The sequence below is a fragment of the Danio rerio genome, chromosome 16 (genome assembly GCF_052040795.2).
Source record: "Danio rerio strain M-AB ecotype USA chromosome 16, GRCz13ab, whole genome shotgun sequence".
Classification (NCBI taxonomy): domain Eukaryota; kingdom Metazoa; phylum Chordata; class Actinopteri; order Cypriniformes; family Danionidae; genus Danio; species Danio rerio.
In genome coordinates this window covers 38,891,033-38,907,256 of record NC_141036.1, presented here as the reverse complement: position 1 = coordinate 38,907,256, position 16,224 = coordinate 38,891,033, and the positions used below count along the sequence as shown (strand labels likewise).

The 16,224-nt window shown below is 36.0% G+C and overlaps 1 protein-coding gene across 6 annotated transcripts in view; it reads left to right on the top strand.

Annotated features, from left to right (window-relative positions):
- The window catches only part of hivep3b (HIVEP zinc finger 3b), a 106,265-nt gene that overhangs the window by 50,397 nt on the left and 39,644 nt on the right, over nucleotides 1-16,224 (top strand). For 3 of the 6 annotated variants that reach the window (XR_015511674.1, XM_087287387.1, XM_087287388.1), the window contains exon 1: nucleotides 15,365-15,486. The exons of the other annotated variants lie outside the window; for them this stretch is intronic. The gene's annotated coding sequence lies outside the window, so the exon portion shown is untranslated. Of the gene's footprint in view, nucleotides 1-15,364; nucleotides 15,487-16,224 lie in introns of those variants that run through there. 6 annotated transcript variants of the gene reach the window in all.

Below are 16,224 nucleotides of genomic sequence, written 5' to 3'. Positions count from 1 at the left end.
GGAGAAGTTTTAAATAGTTTATTCAATGTCTTTTCCACTTCCAAATGAAGTATTTAACTTAGTGGTGAACGAGTTTGTTTGCCATTAACCCCAGGGAGGTTTTTCAGCCCTCTACTTGAGTAATATCTTTGTATACATGTGTGTGTCTGCTGTGGGGATCGGCCACAGTCAAACCCCTCTTTCTCTACAGTGAGCCAGGAGACCTGAGCGAGAGTGGCTAGAAATAGACCTGGTATCAGGGGAGAATCCTTCCATCCAGGAACATAAACCACAAAACGCAAAGTAACCCACCCTGGCTTAATACACCTCTGAACACCAACCGAGAGTTAAGCCTCATTTTATTCAAGCCGAGAAACTACCAAGAAGTCGCTGACCCCCAACCATCGTGTCCTTATTGATAGCTAATTAAGCATTTCCAATGGGCAAATTAGTGTGTGTTTTTTTTTCTCTCTATTTAGCTTGTTTATGTCTGTGCCTCTTCCTTTATTTTCAAGTAGTCATTTGTTTGGTTTGAATTTGAAGTTTATTTGGGGTTATTTGGAACTGTTTTATTTTACATTTATAAACTGCATTTACACTGCATTCATGGCTGCCAACTGTAATTTAGTGTGCGACTGGCTGCACAGTGTCTAATATTATTGCCGTGCGTGATTTACAGAGTCTTTAGTTGAGCGCCAGTCGAGAGATGGAGAGCAGATGGTGCACAACTGTACATGTCTGCTGATTAGGTGAGCTTGATGAGCTGATATCTGCTGTCTTGTGAGTGATGTTTCTGTGCGTTCGATGAACACAAACACAGAGGTGATCCTCTTGGAATGAGAGCCTTAAACCGGGAGTATGCTGAGACTGATATGAGCTGGGCGGCAAACAGCTGCGCACGCCAACAGAAGTGCATGAATTATTGGGTTGAAGAAGCTTAGAATGGCTTGAACTTCTAACATGACACGTACTCAACTGTAGGGAATCCATATTTATGCAAATGAATAGCAGAGGAATATATATATATATATATATATATATATAATTAAGCTGCAATCAAAATAGATTTAGGAATGCAAAATGTTGGCATGTTGTAATGGCCATAGCTTTCTTTTTAAAGCCTAAAATATATTTTAAAATGTAAAAAATATATAAAGGCCAGAATATAATTCCCAAAATGGTAAATTAACATTTTTTACTTTTGAAGTAAATATTGTGTAAAAGAAATCCCAAAAAGTTTAGTCATTCATTTAATCTCAAAATGTTGAATGGCACAACATTCAAACACTTCAAATTTGTGTTTGCTGTTGTTCGAACTACTAATAAGCTACCACTACAACTGCTGTACAACACAATTCTTGAATTCTTGAGGTTATTCTTGAGGTTGAGCATATCTGTAATGTATTGAGGTCCTAGGCCATTTAGTCATTTATATACAAGTAATAATAATGTAACTGGGAGCCAGTGTAAAGATCTGAGGACAGGTGTGATGTGCTCTGATTTTCTGGTTCTGGTCAGAATCCTGGCAGCAGCGTTCTAGATGAGCTGCAACTGTCGGACTGTGTTTTTGGGAAAGCCAGTGAGGAGTCCATTACAGTAATCCACCCTTCTGCTGATAAAAGCATGAACAGTCCTCACTGGAACCAACATTTCCAATATTCAGGATTATTCCTCCAATGTGCAATGTCACATGATCTTCCGAAATCATATTTATATGCTGTTTTACTGCTTAAGTAACAATATTATCTTTGTTGAAAACAGTTGTGCTACTTCATTGAGCAGAAAGCAGCATTCTACATGTTGGGTCAGTTGTATGCGTGTTTGTTGAATTAATTTTCCCTGCTCTCTTCATCAGTGGTCTGTGTGTAACACTCACTGAAGATACACATCTAGATAGAATCTCATGATAGTTGTAACCTTAAAGGTTAATTGATTAATTCTCTCTTTCAGATAAAAATATTGTTTTGTCCTGGTTGATGATGCTGGATGCTATTAATACACAAGAGGCAGTGCATGCAAATTATGGAAATCTACTCTTTTCTTTGTCACAGAGCTATGTGTTTTGCTGTCAGACTTGTTTGAGTTTAACTTCTCAGATAACACTTATTTCATACTTTTATTGTTTTTACTGTGACAAAATCCCTCTCATGTCCATCTCAGGTTGATATCTTTGAATGTTCCTCATAAAATGAACTTGAATGAATCTAATGTGTAAAATTCACTATCAAAAGATCAGCTGTCATTTGATGCCTGCTGCCAGTGAAACCTGTTTTCAACGCTCTGACTTTCACTTCCTGGTCTTGTCGGTCATGTCTCAGCAAGTTCAAGTTGTTGCTGGGGAGTGTGTAGATATAAAAAAGTGTGTAATGTGGTTTCCCACTGCTTTGAGTCTTGTCACCCACACAATGACGAGAGAAACTCGTCGGCTCCGAAATGAGTGGGCGGCTTCTAAAAGTGTGACTTCCTCCTTCTATTTTTGTCGCTTCTGTTTTCTTCCCATGACATATCATGCGTATTTCTGTCTGTGTCTGCATCTCTCCTCTTTGATGCTCTTTTTAATTTCTTTAAAAGATTTTGATTGTTGCCTTCTGTCAGAATTTTTTGACACTTTTCTTTCACACATTTATGGTTGTTTATGTGTCATATTTCATTATTTCTGTCTGTTGTTCACATAGAAGGTTTTATCTAGTTTCACACAATGACAAAACAACTAAACACTATATATTATTTCTGGAAAACATGTATTTACTTTATTTCTTTTCGGCTCAGTCCCTTTATTAATCTGGGGTCACCACAGTGTAATGAACCGTCAACTTATCCAGCATATGTTTTATGCAGAGGATGCCCTTCCAGCTGCAACCCATCACTGGGAAACATCCACACACACTCATCCACACACATAAACTACAGACAATTTAGCTTACCCAATTCAATCTATACTGCATGTCTTTAGACTTGTGGGGGAAAACCGAACCACCCAGAGGAAACGCACGCAAACTCGGGGAGAACATGCAATCTCCACTCAGAAATGCCAGCTGACCCAGCTGGGGCTCGAACTAGTGACCTTCTTGCTGTAAAGCGATCGTGCTACACACTCTGCCACCGTGCTGCTCCATGTATTTACTTGATTTCATAGATTAATATTGTTACACTATTAACAAATACCTGTATAATCTACAATAACTAACTGGCAGCAGTTTGCCAGAAACTTACTGTAAATCAATTACAGCAAAAATACTGTATTTATTGTATTAGGCAAAATACTAGTATGTTGCAAAATAACTAGTCAAATATAATGCATTTAGTAATCATGGCAATGTTTAAAGTAATTAGTTATTAGAAATTAGTTATTTTAAAAGTTATGTTTTAAAATATATTGAAAAGTATATTTCACATATATTTTTTAAAAACAACAACTTTTAAAGCTTATAATTTTGCCTACAACTGTTTGCACATGGCAAAAATGCAGTGGGTAGCACAATCGCCTCACAGCAAGAAGGTCGCTGGTTCGAGCCCCAGCTGGGCCAGTTGGCATTTCTGTTTGCATGTTTTCCCCGTGTTCGTGTGAGTTTCATCCGGGTGCTCCGGTTTCCCCCACAAGTCCAAAAACATGCGCTATAGGTGAATCGGGTAGGCTAACATTTTCCATAGAGTATGTGTGTGAATGAGTGTGTATGGGTGTTTCCCACTGACGGGTTGCAGCTGGAAGGGTATCTGCTGTGTAAAACATATGCTGAATAAGTTGGCAGTTTTTTCTGCTGTGGTGACCGCAGATTAATGAAGTGACTAAGCCGAAAAAAAAATGAATCAATCAATCAATTAGACCTATGATCAATCATTCACCCAATCATTATCTGATTTATCAAGGGTCCCCAAAAAAATGCAAAATTATTATTTAGAATTTCAAATTATAAGTTGTAATACCCTTTGTTAGACATTTAAGTTTTAAGTCAGTGTGATATCTAACATTTTCATTGAAAATCATCCTCTGAAAACAATATGACGGTGAAAAAATATGCAAGGTTTTCTCAGTTCCTAAAAAGTTGTAGGTTTGGACCTACTCAGAATATGCAACCATTGCTGGTGATATTTCAAGTAGTTAAGTTTATACATGGCAGTTCTTGTAACTGAGTCATGTGTCTAATTCTCCAAGCACACGCATACCGATTAAATGCTTCTTCAATGCACTAAAGTGTCTGCCAAAGGCGTAAGTCTAATGTAAATGATAGGGGAGGATGTGCAAGTACCGTATTACACAACACACAGCACCAGAGAGCTTCACTCCTACTCATGCTTCTGCAGTATTGCACTGTGCCACCGGAGTCTGAACAATCTAGATTTACATATATTTTGAAACTGGAATGTACCCTGTGACTTTTGGCCGTTGTTCTGTGTAGTGTGACTCAATGAAACTGGGTAAAGACCGTACTGAGGGATATTGGTGCTCTAATGCAGTGCAGACTATACACTGAATCAGAATTACTCTGGTTAGACATAATCAGATCACATATCTGAGCCAAAGACCTGCTTTATTGATTGATGATAATACAAAAAGGACTTGCATGCAGCAGTCCATCAGGATCTCATTCACATTAGGCCATGAGAATAGGAGGTGAGTGTGTGTGTGTGTGTGTGTGTGTGTGTGTGTGTGTGTGTGTGTGTGTGTGTGTGTGTGTGTGTGTGTGTGTGTGTGTGTGTGTGTGTGTGTGTGTGTGTGTGTGCGTGTGTGTGTGTGCGTGTGTGTGCGTGTGTGTGCGCGTGTGTGTGTGCGCGTGTGTGTGTGCGCGTGTGTGTGTGCGCGTGTGTGTGTGCGTGAGTTTTTATATATCTAGAAACTTCAAATGGAAGATGTGTTTGTGTCATACTTAATAAGGTCTTCTGTGTTTGAGGTAGGAGTAGGGGAAGGCCATATAATAAGTGTGTAAGTGTGAAGGTTCAAATGCGTTTATAATGTGTAAATATTCATAATAATATATAATATTGTAAATAACAACAGTAAATTGATTAATCAATAAATAAATTAAAGCTCTATTAAACTTGTTCAGCTATATAGTATTTAAGTTCTCTCAAATATCGTTGTATTATTTAAATAGTGCCAGTGTTTGAATTAAAATGCCGATTTGGATGTTTTGTTTTTAAAATTGAATCTCTTTTGACCCTTCCATGTGTATGATCACACCAGTGTGATCAGCCTTGGCTGGTCCCTGAAGCATACTGAGGCACAGAAAGTGTGCACAGTGCTTGTCATGGGAGGCTCAATGTGTGTATGTTTATAATTTCTTACCTTCAAGTATTTCAGAAGAAAATTATGACCAAACATGACATAAATCCAGAAGCTCAAATCTCTCCTGCACATATTGCTAGAGGGGATACAGCTGGGATCGGAAGTTAACAAGAAGTATTTATATGATTCATTAAGTATTGCATTAATACTCATGGATACTCAGGTCAATATAGCATTTTTTTGTGACACTCATTAAAAAAAGTGTTGCATGCAGAACTGTTGCAATCTATTTATTTGTGTTGAATTTAAACAAACAAATTAAATTCAATAATGTTCAACTTAATTTTTTTTGTTTAAATTTGGCCAAAAATTTTTTGACATCCACTTAACGCAAAAAAATTGAGTAAATCTATGGAATCATCTTTAAATATTTTTTTTAGTGCTGTAACAAATAATATTTTTATATTACCCAAAGGGATGGGTTTACGATTGAGGTAGGGGTACAACCACTGCTCCCATTACCCTTATATAACAAATAATATGATCGTTATTAAGCTGTTTAAAACACAAAATATATGTTCTATCGCATATTTGAGAATCAGATAAATTTCACAATGTAATCAGAACATTTGTCAATATTTACAGAAAAGGGCAAAAAGAAATACAATAGATCATTGGGGCTGGTGAGTCAAGTGATAAACTTGACGCCCCATCATGGGAACTTTGAAACGCAATGGATCCAGCCTCTGGTGCTTAGACTGCAGCTCTGCACAAGACATTTTGCCAGAAGAGAATTGGTCATACCCATCTGAGCCTGGTCCTCTTTTTTTTTTTTTCTTCACTTTCACTAATTGGTGAAGTTTTTTTCCTCGCCACTGTTGCCACTAGATTGCATGGTTTGGGAACTGTAGAGCTGCACATTGATGGATTTGCTCTTCAGTTTGGACTTTCAGTAGTGATTATTAAACCACACTGAACTGAGATAAACTGAACTAAACTTAAACTGAACTACACTGTTTCAATTTACTATGATATTTTATGTAAAGCTGCTTTGACAAAATCTACATTGTAAAAGCGCTATACAAATAAAGGTGAATTGAATTTAATTTTAAGTGATGTTCACAAAAAAAAAAATCTCATGCAGGAGGGTCAGCAGGAGAATTTAAAACTTATGTGTCAAAGGGTTAGTCCACAGCCATACACATTTCATGAATTAATTTAGCAGATGCTTTCATCCAAAGGGATTTATTTTTACTGTTCATGGGAAACCATCACTTCTTATAAAATGTGTAAACATACCTGGCAATAAAGAGGATAGTAGAGCTGAAGGCACAAGACCAGTTCTAAATAGAGATAATTAAAGATCTGTACTTCAAGACTTTCTTGTCCCAGATTCACAATGGATAATTACCAATAAATTGTGAAATTGCTGATTTGGTTGATTTGTTTGGAGCTCCTTTTTTGTGTACTTGGTCTGACATTTAAAATCCCTGTGCAAATATTTTCATAAGCAGTTCCATTTTTACCGTTTTCCCTTTTTAAATGTCCTCATTTTGTGGGCGGCAATTGTAAAAATACATTTTGTCTGCAAAGTCCAAGACCGCTAATTTGCTTTAAATTACAGTCCAGGACAGGGCCAAAATGACATAAATGTGCCTCATATAGCTCAATACGGACACGTTGCATCGCATTACACATCTAGCAAGTATACATGTTACTTCAAAGTTACAAAATTACTGACGCAACGTTAATGATTGATAATTCTGACAGGTTATAAGAGAAAATAATGTGGAATTACACAAGGAGGCGAATAACACTTGCTTGTTGCCAACCAAACTACCATCTTTGTTATCCATCAGCGCTGCCACTGGCTGTGAGTTCTTGGCTTTTTCATGTTTTGGTGTTTTATCGTTGGGGATCGGGCTATTTTTGACTTTCAGTCCCCCTCTAGAGAGACTGGGTGGTGACAGGCGAGGAGACAAAGGCCTCCTGTATCGCTCCGGCTCTAAAAACAAACCCTCTTCACTCCCACTGCTGTAGAACACTAATAGAAGTGAGGGCTTTAGCTAAGGAGGCTGGGAAAGTTTGCCATAGCACCAGCATTTTCTGTCCAGGAATCTCTTTTTAAATGCTGCTAAATCAGTGTCCATCTATTGACGTTGATAAAAGATAGATATGAGTCTATTTGAAGAGTGCCATCAGGGTTTGGAGGGGTGTATAAATGTGTTTAGAAACTATGTGAATGTGGGGTTTAAATCTTTTAAATGCCATGCACCCCCAAACAGCATCATCCATGATATAATTTTTTTACAAATGGGTCTAAGATTTTAAGCAGTAAATATTTAGTTTCTTATATGTTAATGTAAGAAAAAAGGACGCTGATTCAAGCCTCGGCTGGGTCAGTTGGCATTTCTGTGTAGAGTTTGCATGTTCTTCCTGTGTTGGCATGGGTTTCTTCCGGGTGCCCTGGAAGACGTGCTATAGGTGAATTGGGTAAGCTAAAATTGTCTGTAGTGTATGTATGCGAATAAGAGTGTATGGGTGTTTCCCAGGGATGGGTTGCAGCTTGATGTGCATCCACTATGTAAAACATATGCTGGATCAGTTGGTGATTTATTCCGCTGTGGCGACCCCAGATTAATAAAGGGACTTTATTTTAAAGTTGAAAAGAAAATGAATGAATGAATAAAGAATGAGCCTCCTCCAATCGGCCTTTACTTTCACTTTCACTTTCTTTCGCTGATAAGGAAACGGTGTTGTACGCACAGACATCCATTAACCTACATAATTCATTTTGTTTGTTAAGTGCAAAGATTTGTTTCAAAACTATTTCTAAATTCAGGTCTAATTTCCAGCAAACAAATAAATGAACAATAATAACACTGTTTTACAAACAGTTAAATGGGATTTATAGGAATTTTGTGTATAACTACAAGTATAATATGATGAAAGCTTACAAATATAAGATGACAATTTATCCAACAATGCCCAAGCAGTGAATAGAAGCATATGCATTTTCTCCTTTGGTTCCAGGAAAAACCAGCCAACCATTTTAGTACGAGAAGATGCATTCGTCACAAATCGTACTGCAGCATGATATGATACAGTATACTGTCCAGCTTTTTTAATACTTAGGAGAATATTGGAAATCAGCTGTCACTAATTTCTATAGTTTTTTTTCCCTCTATGGATGTCAGTTGCTACCCAACATTCTTCAAAAACTTGATTTATCAGTGAACACAAGTGGTAAGCTAATATAGTGGTCGATCCTCGCTCTATCGTGTTTACACAGATGTCCATAAAGAGCCTCGAGCTGAAACTGATTCCTGGAGATCTTCAAGTTTGAACACCAAAGACCATAAACCAAACTTTATTCCCATAATCTCTTCAGCGTTGGGAATATGCAGCAATTCCAGGACTTACTTTTATTGGTACTGACAGTCTGGATCCCGTTGTAATTTCACTTCATTTTATGTGTTTTTCTGCTTTCTTGAATTGGCCTAGCTTTCCTCGCATGCTGTGGCAGTGGAGATCTCACTCTAACAAGACAATCCGTCATGCCATTGTTGATCAGATATACAGAGCCTCTGTTGTGCCATCGCTTCTTGGAAAAACAGAAGACAATGAGATGACGGAAATGTGAGTTCCCCTCCCAGAGGGCTACAGTATGGGCAATGCCTGGCCACAGACCCCCCTCCTTTAAACAGGCTGACCATCAGCACAAAGATCACATTCAGATCCAACACAATGCACACAACGCTGTCCTGCTCCACATGACGCTGAAGGTCACACAATCATTTAGGAAGATTGATAAAACGAGAGAAATAAACAAAAGAGGAAAGAGGAATAATTAAGTGTGAGGAGGAAATATTCATTCGTTGGCTAGTCTCTTTATTCATGAGAGGTCGCCACAGCGGAATGAACTGCCAACTTATCCAGCATATGTTTTACGCAACGGATGCCCTATCAGCTGCAACCCAATACTGGGAAACACCCATACACTCTCATTCACATATACACTTTAGCCGATTTAGTTTATTCAATTCACCCATATTATGTTATAAATATAAAATGTAACCCTCTTGCTCAACAGAGGGAGCTTCTTCACATTATGAAGGAACGCAAGTAGCTTCCATTTGAACTTTTGTAAACTAAATGCAACCCTAAAGAGACCATAAAAGGGTTAAATTGATTATTTTTGGTTCGTTTGGTTTGGTCTTACAAAATCCGAGGTTTTCCAGCATTACATTCTCTCAACCTCTATACTTTCTCTTCTCTACACTGGTATGAATGTGTGTTTGTGTTAGGTGTTAGCTTCTATTAGATTAGTCAAAGTTTAATTTTGTATAAAGAAAGGGGCCTATTTATGATTCTAATGTCTGAAACTTTGATCTTGCTAACCTGCTTAAACATAACTGTTTTTTTTTTTTAATAGCAATAGCCAAAATTAAAGTAAACTGTTCGTTCGAACGATCGCTGGATTCAATTGTTCAGATTTAAAGAGTCGATTCTTCTGAATCCCCATTCAAATGAATCTTCTTCCCTTTGAGCTAATCCGCTACAGTATTAATGGTGGAGAAGGCACTGGAAATTTAACATTGAGCTAATTCGCTACTCATATGTTACAAATATGTCATAATATGACTTTTACTTAAACTTTATTTTGAACATGTAAAAAACTAAATAAAATGAATACAATTATTAAGCAAAGCGAATCATACAACGCAATACAAATGATTTTTAACTTGTACATGTCTGAAAAGAATAGGAAGAACCATTTGCTTAATTAATCCTACTCCTTCTCCACTCTACATCTATAATAAATCACATTCCATTACAATAAATAATAATATGCGCAGCTTTGCACAGTTTAGCTCCAACCCTGCTTCAACACACTTACCTGTAGATTTCAAACAAACCTAATGGACTTAATTAGTTTGATCAGATGTGTTTAGTTAGGGTTGGAACTAAACTGTGCAGAGCTGTGGCCCTCCGGAAACTGAGTTGGACACCTGTGGCTTAGTCCTTTTATTCATCAGGGGTCGTCAAAGCAGAATGAACGGCCAATTTAGTTTATTCAATTCACCTATAGTGCATATCTTTGGACTGTAGGAGAAACCAGAGCACCCGGAGGAAACCCACACGAACACAGGGAGAATATGCAAACTCTACACAGAAAAGCCTACTGATCTAACCGGGACTAGAAACAATGATCTTCTTGCTGTGAGGCACCATGTTAACCTTATATTTCATATTACATTATTAAATTATATTCTTTGTATTGTTTTATATTTATATAAATATATAAAGTTTGTCATATTGTTATTATACAATTGATTAGAATCTTTATATTTTATATCAGGTACAAATTTAATGCCCCTGCATTTTACATTTCTAAATTCCTCTCTTCTATTACTTTGAACATGCAAAAAATAAACTAAAATAAATACAGTTATTAAGCGAAGCAAATCGTACAACTCAATGCTGAACAGTTTTCACTCATACATGTCTAAAAAGAAATGGGAAGAAGCGTTTAATCCTATCTATGATAAATAACAGTCCATAACAATAATAATATTGACAATATATAACAATAAAATATAATCCACAGCAATGATCATCAAACTAACTCCCTAATTAATTTCATATTAATAAATTACATATTTTTTATTGTTTTATATTTAAAAAAAATATATATTGTTTATCATATTGTTTTTATATTAAATGAAAATTTATTAGAATGTTTATGTCTCAGATCAGCTACACATTTAATGCCCTGCATTTGACATTTTCGCATCATATTTGGTAGTATTTTCAGTCACTAGTTTAAAATTTGTGACCCAAACCAAAAGAAAGGATCAAAACTATCCTTTTCAGTATTTATTTTACTACATTTGTATTTATGAAATCAGGAAATGATGGAATGAAGAGTGTTTTTATTGCTGTTAGCATCATGTGGAAAGCAGCTCTTAGTGCCCATGTCATCCGTTCACTGGGAAAGCCCCATTTGTAGAGTGTTTATTCATCGGCCCACAATGCACCATCATGGCTCTGTGTTTGAGCCGCTGCCCTGGAGGAATTTCCTATAACTGTGACCTCCATTTACTCTCTGCTGCTGTTCTGATTCGCACGTGTGGATGAGTGAATGCTGTGTGTAGATATATTTATTTATTTATTTATTTATTTATTTATTTATTTATTTCACTAAATTTGTAACCAAAATGGAGTCGGGTGACAACGGGTGTCAATTACAGTTGCAAACTAGTACATACAAGCAGGCCCAATCAGCTGTGTTGTCGCACGCGTACTCAAGAGCGGTGTTGTCGCCCGCCTACTGAAGGGCGGGACCAAGGGTGTGTTGCGTCGCAGGGGCACTTTTGATCATTTTGGAAGGGCACTTTCTATCCAAGACTAAAAAGGGCATGTGCACTGCACAGGTTGAGCCCTATGTGTGCACGTGACTGCATACAAGGAAATTGAGACGTATAGTGTAGAAGGTGACAGACAATGTAAACAAGAGAACAAGGCAAGGGTCAAACACGAAGAGACAGGTTTACAGGGTTTACACCAACAAGACTCAGCAATGTGAATGTCAATCAGTTTATATAGGCTGAGTGGTCAGTCCTTGAGCAGCTCCCAGCTGTGTGAGAGTGAGTGAAATGCATGACAGGATTTTAGTTTTTATGGTGACAGGATTGTAGTCCCGGTGATAAAGAATATTCTCCAGCGATCTATAAGGGTTTGATCGCTGGTGGTCCTGACATTTTTTACACGAATTGGTCGATTTTGAGATTTCTGGTTACTTGGCTTTATATTGTAAGTTTTTTTTTTTTTCAGTCTAATGTAAAAAAAAAAATCCATAACCGACTTTTAAGTGCTTCTTTTATTGCACTCTGTCAATCTGTGTTTTTACATTTAAATTACAATACATATTTTTAAAGTCCGTACCCAATTTCAGTTTTATCCATATCTATATTGTTAAGGTTTTTATAGAGGAACATGTCCATTTATAATTCTCCTGATTACAAACAACATTTTATTAGCAAATGACTTTTTTCTTTTATGTAGTGATTATGTAGATTATGTAGTGATTAAAAAGAGTTTCCCAAAATCCCCTCTGTAAAAACATCAACTTAAATATAAAAAAACTACAAAATATGCTACTTGTTAAAAAAAAATATATGCAAATAAATTTAAATGTAATCGTTTAATAAATAATTCCTCATTTCCATTTAGTATAACAATTAAACATACACAAATAAACAATTAAATCTAAAAAAGGAATGTTTAAAAAATGTTTGCAATCCTTAATGTTATCAATCAACTGAAATATGATACTGTAACTACACTGCAAAACCCAAAAGTCAACACTATCAAATGAAATGAGTGTAGTTAACTCAAAATTTACTAAAAGTTAATTCTACTCATTTGAAAATAGTTTTGAACTCAGTGTTGAAGGTGATGAGTTCATTTAATACCTCATTTTTTTAACTTGAATGGTGTAAGTTTGCAGTACTCATGTAGCTATTTTTTTTAACTCAAATGGTTTGTTGCAATCAGTTTCCTTAAACAGTTTGAGTTGCCTTGAATAATTGGGTTTTACGGTGCTCAGTTTGAGTTTGGGTTCTTTTTATTATTAATATGCTCAAATTGCTTCATTTACTCAAATGGATTAAGTTCACAGTACTCATTATGATTAGTTTTTGTTGCAACCATTTTCCTCATGTGATTTGAGTAACTCTGACTTTTTGGGTTTTATAGTACTCAGTTGGTTTGAGTCTGCGTCATTCATTGGGTTTTATTGTGCTCAAATTGCTTTGTTTACTCAAATAGACTAAGTTTACAGTACTCATTACGATTAGTTTTTGAATTTAAATGGTTTGTTGTAATCGGTTTCCTCACATGGTTTGAGTTACCTTAACTTTTTGGTTTTTTTTAATCCTATATACTTGCAGGTTCTTACTTTAAATAGCTAATTTGATGCTTGCTTTTAATCTTTAGCTTACAGTACTTTGAGTATTTCGTACAACATCAATATTTAGTCTTAATGTCTCTGACTTACAATACCTTTCAATGTTTTTAAAGGATCTTTTCCGATCCAAAGTAAAGCTGGTATACTTTTCATAATGTATCTGACACCTACTTGCACACGTACACTTGCAAACTGTACACTCACTTCATGTGCTTTTAAAGTGGAGGGTTCCACCCAGTCAGTGGTCAAGATCATCATGATGTCATCTTCCAAATATGGAGCTGCATTTTTCTGTTTACAAGTAGACTTTAGGAAGGCCAGAGTCGTTGAGACCATCATGCATGAAATGTGAAAAGGATTGATATAAACTACCCTTTACATGACAAGTGGTGTTCAGTAGTCACTGTATTATGTAGAGGTCAGAAGTCACAGTAATAGTTATTTTTTTATGATCATTAAGTTTTGTGTTAGATTTTTAAAAGGTAATACAGTTCTGCAGTAGTTTGTTAAATTGATCACATTTGACAGTACAATACAAGTACAGTAAAGCAAATAGTCAAGATTTGCTTGCACAAAAAGTAAAAATTCAAATGTCTGTCATTATATTTGTAAACCTTTCTAAATAGGGTCACAACTGCAATAAATGCTGAAGAAACAAGTCCTCAATAATAATAAAGATCTATCTATCTATCTATCTATCTATCTATCTATCTATCTATCTATCTATCTATCTATCTATCTATCTATCTATCTATCTATCTATCTATCTATCTATCTATCTATCTATCTATCTATCTATCTATCTATCTATCTATCTATCTATCTATCTATCTATCTATCTGCATATATATATATATATATATATATATATATATATATATATATATATATATATATATATATATATATATTATAATTATTATTATTATTATTATATTATTATTATTATTATTATTGTTGCATTTATTTATTTTTATTTGTTTATTTATTTATTTTTTATCTTGACAACTTTAAAAAGTTCTATGTTTATGGCCAATCAAATTAAAGACATTGGAATGCTGAAAATTTCTGCGTGACATGTAAATATTGAATGTAATGTGTAAAATGATTAATCACATATAAAACTTAGCGTTTACATTTACATAACATACTTTGTGCTGTGGAGTAATGTGTACAAACATGCATACATAAAATGCAAATTTGTTTTTAACATCGGCATATACAATATATTATGGTTCATCAGTTCATCATGATCCTTTGGCTTCTTCTTTAATGCCTCCTTCATCGTATCCCAGACATGCTTAATAATTTTCATTGCTGGTGACTGGGCTGGCCAATCCTGGAGCACCTTGACATTCTTTGCTTTCAGGAACTTTGATGTAGAGGCGGAAGTGTGAGAAGGAGTGCTATTCTGCTAAAGAATTTGCTCTCTCCTGTGGTTTGTAATGTAATACCTCAGGCTGTGCATGTTGGCATCCACTCTGCAGATCTCTCCCACACCCCCATGCTGAATGTTACCCCAAACCATGATTTTTCCTTTACCGAACTTGAATGATTTCTATGAGAATCTTGGGTCCATCCTTGGGAGAACATGCAAACTCCAAACAGAAATGCCAACTGGGACTCGAACTAGCAACCTTCATGCTGTGAGTCATCAGTGCTTACCACTGGGCCACTGGTCTGCCAAGAGATAAAAAAATATAAATGTATTCCATAATCTTATTGTAATCTTTATTTTTTTTATCCTTCTTCCATTTGAACACTTTACTCAATGAATTTCTTTAAACTAAAAGACCATCACAACACCTAAGACACACAAATAGCCTTCATGCTAAATATTATCGTGGTTGTTTCCCTCTCAAAACTAACAAAGCCCCCCAAAAAAGCATCATTGTCTATCATGGCAACAACAACCCTCCCGCTTGTCCTTGCGCATGGAGCTGAAGCCTGTTATTCAATCACTGTGAGCGTATTCATTCACACACCTTTTTCTTCGCCACCATGTGTCTCCATGTCTGTCTCACACCCACTCGCTCCGCTTTCTTCCTCCTTGTCTCTCTCCCTCCCGTCTCTCTCTCTTTCTTTCTCTCTCTCTCTCTCTGTCTGTTATTCTCCCCCTCAGTCACTTCACAGAAGTACACCCACTCAAACACAAACATTCATATCCGCCGCGCCGTTTGGTGGCTTTCATTCATGCTTTAGCAGTGTGAGGTGGCAGAGCTCCTCAGGTAATGGACATCCGTACGCTCTGTTCCGCTCAGAGAACAGACGCGAACTGGAATTACTAGACATGAGGGGATCCGCTGTCAGAGTGAGTATTCAGCTGGTTTTGTTAACAGTGTATTTAAGTTTGATGTCATCGAATGTTTTTTTTTTTTTTGAATGCGTGGCATGCGACTTATGTTACATGAGGGTGAATGTGTGTGGGTATACTGCAAATGTGTAGTTATTTTTTCTTTTCCATTTGAATGTCCGCACAGCTTTTAAAAAGATTGGATTGTATTTTTATAGTTTTTTAAAGACGTGATGATATATCTTTAATATTTAAGTGATTACTGTGGATCAAATGATTTTAAGTATCATTTTAGACCAATAGGTGACACTCCTCCTTTATTGAAGTTGTGTGGTCAACAAAGGGTGACAATTACACTTAAAGTTTGGTGCCAGTATGACATAACATTGCAAGAAATACATTAAACCCGGCTTTCAGATCCAGTTATGCAAAAACTTGTTATAATCTGTTGTTAAAACAGGTAAAAATATGATTAAGGAGGAATTCAGTCCAGTGGAAGTGAGTGCATTCAAATATGGATAAATTGTTATTGATGTTCTTGGCATGATCTAAGGACTCTATCAACACGATAATTATAACATACAGAGAAAAAATACCTAAAAGTAGGCCATTACATTTATTATCATTTCGACCATCGAAACCTTCAGGGCATGGGACTGACATATGCCTAGTTAGCAACAATATGGTAATTTGCTCATAAAATATAGCATTATATAATACATTTTGTACAATAAAATGGCTATCATGGAAAAGTTT